The following is a 12,836-nucleotide window of genomic DNA, read 5'->3' as shown; positions in this document are numbered from 1 at the left end:
CTTGCTCCTTTCTTTCTTACGTTGTGTCTTTTATTTTCATATCCACTCATCCTCGTTTGAGGTTATAAAGCCCAGAAATTCTGTCACGGTCTTTGCTCTGCACATTTGTACGTTTTCGTTCCGGGCAGAATATTATGAGAGTACCCTCCATCTACCCATACTCATGCCATTTATTCACACACCCACATCCACTTCTCATAACGGGGATTATCTAGACAACACGGATTTTTATTCCTGTCCCCCACGGTGAGAGAGGTTGTGTGAAATAAAATGTTTATTGAGTTCTGACCCTCAGAACAATCTATTCCTTCCTTTTACACCGCTGGGATCAAGCCCACAACCCGAGGTTGTGGGCTTGATCCCCAGTGTGGGACTTACAGAAGGTAGGAATTAATGATTCTCTCTCGTCATTGATGTTTCTCTCTCTCTCCCCCTCTCCCACCTTTCTGGGTCAGGGCACATGCCTGGGTTGTGGGCTTGATTCCCAGTGTGTAGCATGCAGGAGGTCACCGATCAATGATTCTCTCTCTCTCTCATCATTGATCTTTCTCTCTCTCCCTCTCCCTTCTTCTCTGAAATCAATAAAAATATATTTTAAAAAAGAAAATCAGAACAAACAAATAGATATAAATCTCACCTATCCAGAGACTGAACACCATGCTAAATGTCTCAGGAGGCTTTTCCCACGAAGAACTACTTGTCCTGAGTTGATGGAGGTTCAGTTAATTCATGTTCTCCCCATCTTCTCTTTTCCATTCATTAAACAAAAATATTCTATCAAAAACCTACCATGTGTGCTCTGGCTGGTGTGGCTCAGTGGATTGGAGCATCGTCCCGTGTACCAAAATGTTGTGGGTTTGATTCCTGGTCAGAGCACATACTTAGGTTTTGGGTTCGATCCCCAGTCTGGGAGTGTAGGAGGCAACCAATCGATGTTTCTGGCAGAGGATTAAAAAACAAAACAAAAAACCCCACCATGTGCAAAAATGAGTGTAGGTCTGATAGGGTTGCTAGATTTAGCAAATAAAAATACAGGAAGCCCAGTTAAATGTGAATTTCAGATAAATAATAACCAATTTTTAGTATAGTATAGTATGTCCCCAATATATATGGCACCCTAGTTAGAATGACTCCTACTTGTGTATTCTTTCCATTTCCTTGAGAAGATAAGTATCTTCTGATACTTATCTGAGGCTGTTCTGAGAACCACATAAAAATGAAATGCAATCCTTATACAAAAGACTTGCACAAGGATGTTTGTTGCATATTGTAATAAATGGTGGTATTTGTGCAATGTAACACTGTGCAGCAGTGAAAATGAATGAACTACTGCCTGGCTGCATTGAACATCCTCCCATGCATGGTCACTGGTTCAATTCCCAGTCAGGGCACATGCCCAGGTTGCAGGCTTAATCCCCCAATTAGAGGGTATGTTTCTCTCTCATCATTGATGTTTCTATCTCTCTCCCTTTGCTTTCTTCTCTAAAAATAAATGGGGAGATAAAAAAACAAAAAAACAAACGAAGAATGAACTATTGCCATTTGCCAAGACACAGATGACTATCAGACATAATGTTGGGTAAAAGCAGCTAACTCAAAGAGCATATGTTGTATGATTCTGTTTATACAGAGTTAAAAAAAAAAACAGCCCTCACCGGTTTGGCTCAGTAAATAGAGTGTTGGCCTACAGACTGAAGGTCCTGGCTTTGATTTCGGTCAAGGGCACAAATCTCGCTTGCAGGCACCATCCTGGCCCTGGTGGGGGCCTTGCCAGAGACAACCAACCGATGTGTCTCTCTCACATTGATGTTTCTCTGTCTTTCTGTCTCTCTTCCTCCCTTTCTCTCTCTCAAAAAACAAAAACAAAAACAAGACAAAAATAAACAAATAAATAAGCTTGGCTGGTGTGGCTCAGTGGTTGAATCTATGAAGGAGGAGGTCACGGTTCTATTCCTAGTGAGGGCACATGCCCAGGGTTGGAGTGCAGGAGGCAGCCGATTGTTGTTTCTCTCTCATCAATGTTTCTCTCTCTCTCTCTTTTCCTTCCTCTCTCTCTCAAAAAAATAAAAAACATTAAAAAAACTAAAATGGGCAAAACTCACTGATGGTGATAAAATAGTGGTTTCCATAAGAGGTGGGTAATGATGGGCAGAGGGCACAGAAACTTTCTGGGGGGTCTGGAGATATGTATATTTGGATCTGGGTAGTACTTACACAGGTGCGCCCATATGTAAAAATTCATCAACCAGCACCTTAATCAGTGCATTTTATTGTAACTATATTATACCTTAGTTTGAAAAAAGAGTCTAACCTCTCTCAGACCAACATCTCCAGTTTTCTCTAGGCCGGTTTTGTGCATGAACCCATTTTCGCATCATGATTTTCCTCTCTAGTGCCTTCATCTTGGAAGAGTACAAATTCTTTTTTTTTTTATAGAGAGAGAAAGAGGAAGGGAGGAGAGAAAGAAACACAGAGAGAAACATTTATTTGTTGTTGTTCCTATTCATGCATTCACTGGTTGCTTCTTCTTTTTTTTATATTTTATTGATTTTTTACAGAGAGGAAGGGTGAGGGATAGAGAGCTAGAAACATTGATGAGAGAGAAACATCAATCAGCTGCCTCCTGCACACTCCCCACTGGGTATGTGCCTGCAACCAAGGTACATGCCCTTGACCAGAATCGAACCTGGGACCCTTGAGTCCGCAGGCCAACGCTCTATCCACTAAGCCAAACCGGTTAGGGCAACTGGTTGCTTCTTGAATGTGCCCTGACCAGAGATCAAACCCACAACAACCTTGGTGTATCAGGACGACACTCTAACCAACTGAGCTACCCAGCCAAGGCCTGCTGAGTACAAATTTTTAAGGGGTGTGTTATTGCTGGAGTGTCCCCATCATCTATGGAGATGATGTCCTATGTCCTCTTCACCTGCTGTTCTCTCCTGCCTAAATGAGTTTCCTGTGCTGGAGGAGCCCCCTGCCACTCATTCCTGAGCCTTTGCTCTTCTCTGTCTAGACTCCCTCCCAAACGATCCTATTGAATCCATTGGCTTTAAATATCACACAGTACTGATGATTCCCATGTACATAACTCCAGCCCAGTCCTCCTCCCATATACATGAATCTGGTCTCAGTAATCCAATTGTTTCCCCTGGGGACATCACAGGTTGTAAGTCTCTGTCCTAGACTGTCCCCCTCCTGAACTCTCCTCCATCCATCCCCTGGATGGAGAGGTCCCTCATTTACCTGGCTGCCCAAGCTCCAACCTTGATTCCTTCATTTCCTTTATCTCCATATATAGTCCATTAGCAAGCTCTTTATGTTTATCTTCACAGGGTACTTTGACTCTGCCCTTTGTCTCCATTTCCTCTGCTCTTACCCTAGGCCAATCCAATGTTTTCCACCTGAATTGTGTAACTCTTCCTGTGCTATTTGCTTTACCCTTGGCCCCTCCAATCCATTGGGGACATCACAGGTTGAAGTCCACAGGGGAGTGGAGTGATCCTCTTACGACTTCCTATCATAATGAGGACTGCTCTATCTGGTCCTCTCATGACCTTTTCTTCAATCTCATTTCATATTATTTTCCCACTTTCCGATGACACCAACTGTTTTTCAGTTTCTCAAATGTGACATATTCTTTCCTGCCTCAGGACTTTTGTACTTGCAGTTTCCTCTTTTTTGAATGATCTTTTCCCAGCTCCCTTAATAACTGCTTCTTCAAGTCTCAGCAATGGTGTTCCCTCTTAGTCCTTCTTTACCACTTTACCTGAGATGCCTGCGTCCCAGATCAGTCAGCCCCTTTTATTTTTCCTTTTTAGCACTTACAGCTGTGTGAATTCAACAGTCACCCCAAGATATGCTTCTTTAGTATGCAGATTGTTTGAGCTAAAGGCAACTTTAGCTGAAGATTCCACTCCCTGGCTCTCCCTTAACTACCTAGAAGAACTTGAATTAGGGACCTTGTCCATAATAAGAGATTATCAGAAATAGCTTCTTTTGACCTATCTATAGGAAAGAACAAACTTTTATTTACTAAGCATTTGCTCCTCTTATCACCCTGCAATGATCCTTTGAAGCCCCCAAGGTACCAAGATACCTCACCTCACCCCTAGCTCAGGATGTCTTAATACCCACGTTCCATTTTTATTTCTGAAGCTCTCTTGCATATGGGATCTCTGACTCTCTCTTGTAAGCAGGGTTCCCATATATATGTATGTATTAAAATTGTTTATTTTCTCTTGCTAATCTGTCTCAATTCTATTTGATTATTAGACCAGCCAGATAATCCTTGAGGGTATAGAAAATTTTGTTCTTCCCAAAACCACAAATATAATTATTATTTTAAAAAATATGTTTTCCCTAGCCAGTTTGGTTCAGTGGATAGAGCGTCGGCCTGCAGACTGAAGGGTCCTGGGTTCTATTCCAGTCAGGGGCACATGCCCGGGTTGTGGGCTCGATCCCCAATAGGGGGCGTGCAGGAGGCAGCCAGTCAATGATTCTCGCTCAACATTGATGTTTCTATCTCTCTATCCCGCTCCCTTTCTCTCTCTCTAAAAATCAATAAACATATTTTTAATATATTTTTATTGATATCAGAGAGGAAGGGAGAAAGAGATAGAAACATGAATGATGAGAGAGAATCATTGATTGGCTGCCTCCCGCATGCCCCCACCAGGGATCGAGCCCGCAACCCCACACATGTGCCCTGACTGGGAATCGAACTGTGACTTCTTGGTTCCTCAAGAATGTTGACGCTCAACCACTGAGCCACGCCACCCGGGATATAATTATTTTTTACTTGTTTATTCACTAGATGCCATTTTATGTCTTACAACACAGGTCCACTGAGCACTTGGAGCCCAGTCAAATACTGGGGGATACAATTATTTGTCTTTTGTTCCCCCATACTTACTAGTAAGCCAGCTCTATGAGGGCAGGTGAGGTGAATTTTTTACCCACATTTTGTCATTGGCATCTAGACCTGTGCCTGCCAGGTAGCATGTGACCAGTAAAGAGTGGCTGTGCTAATATCAGAAGAATGAATGGTGCAGCCAACAATCTGGGCTCAAAGACCCGAATTTCAAGTAACCTTACATAATCGGAGATCTTATCAAAAACAAAGAGAATGAAATTTAATGCAGACAGAGTACAAACATAGTCTACAGCAGTGGTCGGCAAACTCATTAGTCAACAGAGCCAAATATTAACAGTACAACGATTGAAATTTCTTTTGAGAGCCAAATTTTTTTTTTAAATATATTTTTATTGATTTTTTACAGAGAGGAAGGGAGAGAGATAGAGAGTTAGAAACATCGATGAGAGAGAAACATCGATCAGCTGCCTCCTGCACATCTCCCACTGGGGATGTGCCCGCAACCCAGGTACATGCCCTTGACCGGAATCGAACCTGGGACCTTTCAGTCCGCAGGCCGACACTCTATCCACTGAGCCAAACCGGTTTCGGCGAGAGCCAAATTTTTTAAACTTAAACTATATAGGTAGGTACATTGTTATTAACTTAATTAGGGTACTCCTAAGGCTTAGGAAGAGCCACTCTCAAGGGGCCAAAGAGCCGCATGTGTCTCGAGAGCCGCAGTTTGCCAACCACGGGTCTAGGGGAAGATTGAGTATGTGATATTATGGCTTAAAGCAAATTGGGGGCTTTATCATTCAACTAGATTGGGTCTGTTATACTAACTAATACCTCGTATTTGTAAAGCACTATAGGAACATTCCCAGAAAGCACGTTCACAATAATTATATCATTTAATCCTCATACTCACCTACGTGGTAGATGGGGCAGACAGAATGATCTTGAGTTGGCATATTAGGAGTCCTACCTGGAGATTGTGAAATAATTTCTCCAAGGTCACCCAGCAAAGCAGAGATGGGGCAGAGCATCCTACGTCTTTCCTCCAAGGCTGCATGAGTTGTATGATACATTTGTTCTAGGACCAAAGGGATATTCAAAATTAAACCTTTGCTCAGTGGTTAGAGTGTCAGCTGCTCACTGAAGGGTCCCAGGTTCTATTCCCTGTCAAGAATAGGTATCTGGCCCAGCCAGTATAGCTCAGTGGTTGAGCAGCAACCTATGAACCAGGAGGTCACGGTTTGATTCCTGGTCAGGGCACATGCCCGGGTTGTGGGTTCCCTTCCACTCTCCCTTCCTCTCTGAAATCAATAAGAATATATTATTTAAAAGAAAAGAAAAGAAAAGAAAGAGCCATACCTGGGTTGCAGGTTCAATCCCTGCCGGGAGCCGGTCCATCCTTGCTACAGAAACATCTGCACAGCATATGTTTTGAGGTACCTGACGTATATGGCATACTGTTCTTAATGTTTGCTCTCCTTAGTGCCATGTGTTTTGACCAAGGTCACCTCTCTGAGAAAGGTTGTTTCCCCAGGTGGGGATTTTTCCCTGAGGTTAGGGAGGGGATACAACCCCTTAATTAAGTGCCAGGCGGGTAGTTAAGCTACATAATCTTTACTCCCTGGAATGGAGATAAGAAACGCCCTAACCTTTGTAATAGAAATTGACAGGATTAAAATCGGCTGGTATAAATATGAATGTAACAAGACAATAAACATCAGATCCTCAGCAGATCCTCATCAGATCCTAACCAGAACCTAGCCAGAGAACATGGCAAAAGATCCTGGACAGAACCTGGCTACAAAACTTCGCTGGAGAACCTAGACAGAACATGGCAAAAGAACCTGGATAGAACCTGGCTAAAGAACCTGGTGACTGAACCTGGATGGAGAACATGGAGAACCTGGCTGGAGAACCTAGCGAGAGAACATGGCACCAGAACTTGGTTGGAGATCCTGACCAGAACTTCGCTGGAGTTCCTAACCAGAACTTCGCTGGAGATCCTAGCCAGAACTTCGCTGGAGATGCTGGAGGGAGAACCTCACTATGCTGATGAACTGAAACCAGTTTTCCATGTCATTCATTCTTCGCCGACTCCGTCCACACCTTTGGGGACCCCTGGACCCGCTGGGATTGGACCCCAACAAATCCCCAGCCCTAGTTGAGGCACCTGTGGGAAACAACCAATCAATGTGATTACATCGATGTTCCCCTCCCTCCCCTCCACTCTCTCTAAAAATCAATGGAAAAAAATATATCCTCAGGTGAGGATTAACAACAACAAAAATTATTGTTGTATATACACATCCTGCAGTATATACATGCATCTGCATTTCCTAAAGTGCACATTCCTGGAGACAGTAACTCGGACCAGTTCACCTCCCTGGGCCTAATTTTCTGTCTCAGGGCCCATTGTAGACGGGGGCTTTATCCCACTGCTGGAGATGGACCATGTCATCTAAAACAGGGAGCATGCAATTTATTAAATATAAATTTGTTCACTGGATTTTTTTCTAAGTCTAGTTGTTGCTTTTACCTAATAAATTTTTTTAGTATACGTATAGAAACATGCACATCATAAGTGTGCAGATTAATGAAATCTAATAAAATGAATATGCCCACATGACTGATCTAGGCATAGACCATGACCAGCTCCCCAGAAGACCCCATGGGCCTCTCCTTTGTCATATCCCGCCCCCTCCCCCCGCCCCCCCCAACAGGGGGAAAACATCTTGAATTCTAACAGTCGGGATTAGTTTTGCCTCTTTTCTACTTTGTATAGTTACTGATGCAGTTTTGTGTTATTTTTCTCCAAAGACTAAGCATGTCCATGAGGTTCTAGGTTCAAATGACTTCTTTATTAGTAAAAGGCGAAAGATTTATGCGATCTGAAGAGAAACCAGAGTATGATGACTTCTTTATTAAATAAAGCCCCATTAAAATTTTTTTTATTGATTTCAGAGAGGAAGGCAGAAAGAGAAAGAGAGAGAGAGAGAAACATCAATGATGAGAGAGAATCATTGATCGGCTGCCTCCTGCACACCCCCACCAGGGATCAAGTCAGCAACCCGAGTATGTGCCCTTGACCAGAATCGAACCCAAGACCTTTCAGTCTGCAGGCCAATGCTCTATCCACTGAGCCAAACCAGCTAGGGTTAAAGCCCCATTTTTTTATTGTGACATTTGAGGCCTTTTGTGTTTTGTCTCTAACCTGTATTTCTGCCTTGGCTTCCAATTTTTCAGGAATTTGGGGGTTAATTCCTTCTCATCTCATCTTCCACCTATGGTCAGTCCATGTTGGTTCAGTCCAATAGCTGAAATCATTGAATTCTTACTGAGCATCTACTATGTCGCAGGCACTACATGAAGAGCACATCAATCAAGATCTCTGCCCTGGAGGAGCTGACAATTAGTGAGGCAGGAGAGTGAGACAGAGAAACAAATATTTTCAAGATAATTTCATTCTAAATGCTAGGAAGTACCCAAATACACTCATATCAGCCTAAGGGCTCAGGGGAGGTTTCCAGGAGAGGCCAAGAGACTTAAAGGATGAGTAAGAATGAACCAGAGGAAAGGTTAAGGTGAAGGGCTTTTGAGAGGAATGGACACAGCCACACTTCCCCTGCCCCCAACACCTGTGTTTGAAGCGGGGAGGGGAAAGGGGAGTGTGAGAAGGAGACAGAAAAACAGGGTCAGAGAAGTAGAAGAACCAGTAGGAAATGCAGCCACAAAACCAAGGGAGAAGCTTTTCCAGGAAATGCAGTGTCAACTGTGCCAAACGCTTCCAGAAAGTTCCAGTAAGATACTGCAGAAAAGATCCTCTGGACTGTGCAAAAGGCTAATTTACCTGGTGGTTTCCGAGGAAAACAGGGACAGAAACCAGATGGCCTGTTTTGGTACCAGCTAAGGATGGTTTTTACAGGCGAACATTTGCAATCAATTTGATGGTAGGAGACACTAACTGATTTTTGAGCAAAATCTTATTCCCTTCCCAATTCCATTATTATTTTTTAGTGGCCTGTATTGCAAAAAGATTAAACTCAATTATTATTATGACTAGTGGCCCAGTGCACGGATTCATGCACATTGAAAGGAAGTTAATTAGAAGAAAGATTCATGTGGTAATTACGTTACTGCAAAAATTACATGTCAAAATTATATATATATATATATATATATATGCCTAAGTGACTGTTATGATCAAACGATCAGAATGACCGGTTGACCGGTCCCTCTGCCACGCACTGACCACCAGGGAGCAGATGCTAAATGCAGGAGCTGCCTCTTGGTGGTCAGTGCGCTCCCACAGCCAACCTCCTGCAGCCCCTCCCCCCTGCCAAACAGCCCCCCTGATAGGTCCCGATTGGGGGGCTGGCTGGGCAACCTCCAGGGTCCCTCCCCCCGGCTGGTCAGCCCCTGATAGGCCTTGATCACTGGCCAGGCCGAGGGACCCCACCCGTGCATCAATTCGTGCATCAGCTCTCTAGTACATAATATAGTATTATAAATTAAAATACAAAGTATTTTAATATTGCTATTCGCCCTTTCTCTATAATAGAAGTGTCAGAGATGAAAGAAAATTAGTAAAATGTATATGAAAATAATATATAAATTGATTAATAAACAATAACAAATGACATAAAAACAACAGACATGATATAAAAATAACAAAAACATGATATAAAAACAACATTGATAAAAACAATGATTGATAAATTGATTAATAAATAAACAACAACAACATGATAGAACAACAACAAAGACATGATATAAAAATAACAAAAACATGATATAAAAACAACATTGATAAAAACAATGACTGATAAATTGATTAAATAATAGTTGGTCTTCAGATACATTCTGACATCATGTGTGATTGGCGCCAGCGAGAGCTTTCTATGTATCGTGCATGCACATGTCAACGTTTATTTTTAAATTGCCAGTGTACAGCATATGTACCGGCTGGTAGGTCAGTTGGAGGTCGGACAGACATATGGTCGGTCACTTAGCCTTTTGTATATATAAGATATTTTGAATTTCATCAATAAAAATTTGTAGAAATTTGTTTTCTCTAATTATATACTAGTAAGTATCTATATAATGTCCTTGATTTTGCATCCTGGCCCATAAAGCCTAAAATATTCACTATCTGGCCCTTTACAAAAATAGTTTGCCAACCTCAGCTCTAGACTCCAGAGAGATACTGGACATAACTATTGTAAAGAAAAGCACTGTATGAAGATGGAATAGTTCCAAGCTACAATTACCTTTCAATAATAACACAGCCTGGAAATGACAGAACTTTCCATCAAATTATCCAGGTCACGAAAAGATCTTGGATATATTCTGCTGATTTAGTTTAGAGAAGTCAAGGGGGGGAGGGAAAAACCCTATTTGTGTCAGCTGTAATAGGAAAGGGAAATGAGTAGAATATAAAAGGAAAAGAATAGGAAAATCTTCATGTATTTTTTGAATTGATGATGATGATAAAATAATTATATAAAATAAGGACACTGATGGAACACTTACACAGTCAAGCACTGAATAAGCACTTTTTATAGACATGATCTCATTGAAGCATTACGACCTTGCAGGCAAGGTTGCAGCCAGGGTCATCCCCTGACACCAACTCCAGTCCACCAGCAGTAAAAAGTAATATTTTGTCCAGAAAAGAGAAATAGCTGGAGACTAGTTGAAGGGAAATGTCTTGCGAAATAGCCCATGCTCTGCTTCTTTTTTTCACCAGGTTATTGTATGGACTGGGAGGCTCTGAAGGCTTTAGAGAAGGGGTGTGAGGTGGTCAGTTCTGTGTTTGGGGAAGATAGCAAGAATGGCGTTGGGAGATAATTCTTGAGTCCAAGAGGCCAGAGAGAAGCTTTTTCAGCAATTCAAGGAAGAGCGAGTAAGAGTCTGGGATAATGAATGCCGAGAGGAGAATTTCAGACACTTCCCTGTTCCAATTGGTCACAGGTGACAGACTGATTGGTCATCGGGGCTGAGACAAGGCAGTCAAAGTCGGCTTCAAAGTTTCTGGTGGCAAAATGAGAAAAACCCAGATAAGAAACAAGTCTGTGGGAGGAGAATAATGAGTTGAGTAGTGGGGAGGTTGTATTGAAAATTCTTGGCTACTATCCCGAGGAGTTTGTCTAGGGAACAATGGAAATGTGTATCTGGAAGTTCAGGGAGAGATTTGGGGACCAGGTGGAGATGGCTGACCTTCAGAGGGGGTTTGAGGAGAGAGCAGGGGAAAAGACGGAAAGAAATGAGAGAAGGAAAGCTAACACTTCTAGAGGTGAGCATGGGCAGCTCATACATCACTGACAGGAAAGTGGGGGAAATGTAGGAAGGACAGTAAGCAAGACCAAGTGATATCACTAGGAAAGAGTTTCAAGCAGGAGGGCAAAGTCAGTGGAATGTTACAGAGCCATCCAAGAAAAAAAAAGGACCTTAAACAGGCAATTGGATTTGGCAGTTAGAAGGTCACTGTTGACGTCTGAGAAAGCAGGGAGAAATGGAGATCAGGGGGAAGGAAGAGGCATGTAGGCCAAAGGCTGGGAGCTGGGGCAGTGGAATTTTTTAGGATAGTTCTAAAAAGAACTAATGCCTATGGAGGGGGAGGGAGACACTGAAGATGCAACAGTTCGCTCCCAACTTCTGCTCCAGAAGATGTCAACATCCCTGGCCGGGCAGAACACATAGTACTCCAAAAATAAAAAAAATAAAAGTAAAATAAAAAAAAAGGTTGTCGGAAAACGCTCTTGCTGCTATTAGCAGGATGTGGGGATGTTACATGTTGTACAGGGCAGTGTGAATTTTTTCTCTAGGTGCCTGTCATAGAATCTTCATCTCTTCTACTGCCCATTTTCAATGGGGATCAAAACACCTGGCCTTCCAGTGTGTGCTGAATTTTACAAGCCAACTGACATATTTTAATAATACATGTTATTAGAGACCACACCTATAAAGTTTCCACACTTGCTGGTTCTCTCTCTCTCTCACACCCACTGACATGTGTGATACCTATAACATGGAGTCCCCCAGACTGTAAAACTGGTAGAGGACTCCGATGATAAAATCTGCCCCCCCCCGCCCCCACGTGATATCAGCCACGGTCCACACTTCTTCAGCTCTCTCAAGAGTTGCCTGGGAACCGGTCAGTTATCATTGGGTTGTAATAGCAACCACACAGTGGTTTCAAGATGGAAGTGCTATGAGCGTGCTAATTGTTTTTGGGGTGTGGGGGCGGCGCTCTGTATTCAGAGGGTGGCTCGCTAAGTGCGATCCCCGAGAGCCGCAGCATCTGCGTCACCTGCGAACTTGTCGGAAACGCTCTTTTCGGAGCCTCACTCCAGACTTCCGGCCGCAGCAGCCCCGCGGCGGGGTCCGGCCGTCTGCGTCCTAAGGAGACGCTCCAGGTGAGGCTGCAGGCGCGGGAGGTGCTGCACCGCCGACCTCCCTGCAGCCTTTCAGCTCAGCGGCCCTCCCCCGGCGGCATCACCCCGGGCATTTTTAGAAACGCAGCTGCCCGGGCGGCACCTACACCCGCTGAGTCAGAACCGCACCGAAGCACGAACCCCAGGACTTTGGAGCCGGGGACCCCCCGGTCTTCACGATCCTGTGATGTAACGGGGAGCTCTCCGCCCGCAAGGAGAAACCTGCTGGCCCGACTGCAGAAAAGGTGCCATCGCCTGACAACCCCCCACCGGCTCAGCCCGATGCCCCGCGGCTGCTCGATTAGCCTCCCCGCGCGCCGACCCCGCTCGAGAGAGGGGCGCCGGGAGGGGGAGCCTCGGGGCGCGCGCTCTGCATTCCAGGTGGGTCCCCGGGAGCAGGTGTGCCGGGGAGGGGCGGGCCGGGGGGCCACGTCCACGCCGGGGAGGGAGATGCAAGGAACAGAGGATCCGGCGCGGGGCGGGCGGGGCCAGAGGCCGGGGATGCCCGGCGGCGGGTTCCGGGTGCGGGG

This window comes from Myotis lucifugus, unplaced genomic scaffold (assembly GCF_000147115.1).
Source record: "Myotis lucifugus unplaced genomic scaffold, Myoluc2.0 scaffold_178, whole genome shotgun sequence".
Classification (NCBI taxonomy): Eukaryota; Metazoa; Chordata; class Mammalia; order Chiroptera; family Vespertilionidae; genus Myotis; species Myotis lucifugus.
The sequence above is the reverse complement of the archived record's forward strand: the minus strand, read 5'-3'. Positions refer to the sequence as shown.